This window comes from Staurois parvus, unplaced genomic scaffold, assembly GCF_062004578.1.
Source record: "Staurois parvus isolate SC_StPar_1 unplaced genomic scaffold, SC_StPar_1.0 ptg000731l, whole genome shotgun sequence".
Classification (NCBI taxonomy): Eukaryota; Metazoa; Chordata; class Amphibia; order Anura; family Ranidae; genus Staurois; species Staurois parvus.
This window is the reverse complement of record NW_028318527.1, coordinates 468,161-471,191: the sequence shown is the minus strand read 5'-3', so window position 1 is coordinate 471,191 and position 3,031 is coordinate 468,161.

The following is a 3,031-nucleotide window of genomic DNA, read 5'->3' as shown; positions in this document are numbered from 1 at the left end:
ATCCTATATGGGTGTAAAAGCAATCAGTGTAAAAAAAAAAAAAAATCTTCATCACCTTCCACAAGTAGTACAGTGTCACCATGGTGACACCGCACTGCTAGGGTGACAGTATGTAAAAAAAATAAAAATAAAAAATATTAATATAAAAAAATAAAATAAAAATGTAAAAAAAAAATGTTTAAAAATTATAATTTTTGATTATAAACTAATTTGGATTTTTTTTTTTTTACTAAAATGATAATGGAATAAATTTTGGGCAATATTTATGATGAAATATTATTTATTTGCAAAATGTTATAAAAAAACACTTTTTTTCAAAATTTTTGGCCTTTTTGCATTTACATAGCAAAAAAAATAAAAATCCCAGTGGTGAATAAATACCACCAAAATAAAGCTTTATCTGTCTAAAAAAAATGGTAAAAAACGCATTTGGGTACAGTGTTGCATGACCGCGCAATTGTCATTCAAAGTGTGATAGCACTGAAAGGTGAAAATTGCCCTGGACAGGAAGGGGGTGAAAGTGTCCGGACTGGAAGTGGGGGAAAGTGTCCGGACTGGAAGGGGGTGAAAGTGTCCGGACTGGAAGTGGGGGAAAGTGTCCGGACTGGAAGGGGGTGAAAGTGTCCGGACTGGAAGGGGGTGAAAGTGTCCGGACTGGAAGGGGGGGGGAAAGTGTCCGGACTGGAAGGGGGGGAAAGTGTCCGGACTGGAAGGGGGTAAAAGTGTCCGGACTGGAAGGGGGGGAAAGTGTCCGGACTGGAAGGGGGGGAAAGTGTCCGGACTGGAAGGGGGGGAAAGTGTCCGGACTGGAAGGGGGTAAAAGGGACTGGAAGGGGGGGGAAAGTGTCCGGACTGGAAGGGGGTGAAAGTGTCCGGACTGGAAGGGGGGGAAAAGTGTCCGGACTGGAAGGGGGGAAAGTGTCCGGACTGGAAGGGGGTGAAAGTGTCCGGACAGGAAGGGGGTGAAAGTGTCCGGACAGGAAGGGGGTGAAAGTGTCCGGTCTGGAAGGGGGTGAATGTGTCCGGACTGGAAGGGGGGGAAAGTGTCCGGACTGGAAGGGGGTGAAAGTGTCCGGTCTGGAAGGGGGTGAAAGTGTCCGGACTGGAAGGGGGGGAAAGTGTCTGGACTGGAAGGGGGTGAAAGTGTCCGGACTGGAAGGGGGGGAAAGTGTCCGGACTGGAAGGGGGTGAAAGTGTCCGGACTGGAAGGGGTTGAAAGTGTCCGGTCTGGAAGGGGGTGAAAGTGTCCGGACTGGAAGGGGGGGAAAGTGTCCGGACTGGAAGGGGGGGAAAGTGTCCGGACTGGAAGGGGGGGAAAGTGTCCGGACTGGAAGGGGGGGAAAGTGTCCGGTCTGTAAGTGGTTAATAAACCCACGCCATAGTCTCATAGTGAAGCCAGGAGGGCCATCATCCTGAGCCACTCAGACCTCTATAGGTTTGTATGGAGCTCTCAGTCACAATGTGAAGAACGCCGTTGCTGTATATTGCGATTTCTGGAACGTATTCATGCGGACTTGTAAAGTTCCATTTACAGGGGAAGTACTCCAAGAATGATTCCCCCTTGTCTTGTTTTGTTAAATAACCTCCGCATTATTTACAGTGCACCTTCCGCCATGTCCGCTGCTTAACAAACAGCCAGAAATTCCCCGCGTATCTGCTGCATAATTCAAGCGCTCTGACAGCGCCTGGAGAATAGCATCTTCCTAGGACACATTAGTGGTCATGTGTGATGCAGGTGACACTGTCGGAAAGTCAATGTGACATTTCACAAGTAATTACCTATTAAACAAGATCCCCGAATGTCGCGGAAGCCATCTTCTCTATAACAGAGCATGACGTCTTTGCTGCTTTACTCCCTTTTAAAGTGAACCTGTTGTATACGGTATGTGTGATGGAGGCTGATAGGTTTCAAGCTGAGGTCATAAACAGAATAAAAACTAAAGTTGAACAATCCCAATTTATGTATTGCTACCGTGATTGTATGACTCCAGAACAGGTGTGTGCCGACACCCGTGGGAAACAGGTACCAAGTGGGAAACAGGTACCAAGCGGGAAACAGTATTTTTAACAGAAGAGAGAAGGAGCACAAGGACATAACAAAAGAGAAGCAGAGCAAGGGCCAGGGGCGGACTGACCATTTGGAAACTTGGGCACTGCCCGAGGGCCCGGGGTCAGTAGGGGGCCCCATGAGATGCCCCTGGTACCTTTTTCATAGGCTTTTTTGAGTTTGGGCAAGGGCACAGGGGCCCCATGATCCCCTATTGCCCAGGGGCCCCATGAGTTGTCAGTCCACCCCTGGCAAGGACACAGCAAAAGAGGAGTGCAAGGACATAAAAAACTAGAAGGAGAGAAAGGACATATAAAGAGAAGGAGAGCAAGGACACAGCGAAAGAGAAGTAGTGGAAGGACCAGACACAGAGGACATATAAACACAGAGGACACAGAGTACACATAGACACAGAGGACTCATAGACACAGAGGACACAGAAGACACAGAGGACTCATAGACACAGAGGACACAGAAGACACAGAGGACTCATAGACACAGAGGACACAGAAGACACAGAGGACTCATAGACACAGAGGACACAGAGGACTCATAGACACAGAGGACACAGAGGACACATAGACACATAGACACAGAGGACACATAGACACAGAGGACACAGAAGACACAGAGGACTCATAGACACAGAGGACACATAGACACAGAGGACTCATAGACACAGAGGACACAGAGGACACAGAAGACACAGAGGACTCATAGACACAGAGGACACAGAGGACACATAGACACAGAGGACACAGAAGACACAGAGGACTCATAGACACAGAGGACACAGAGGACACATAGACACATAGACACAGAGGACACATAGACACAGAGGACACAGAAGACACAGAGGACTCATAGACACAGAGGACACATAGACACAGAGGACACATAGACACAGAGGACACATAGACACAGAGGACACATAGACACAGAGGACACAGAAGACACAGAGGACTCATAGACACAGAGGACACA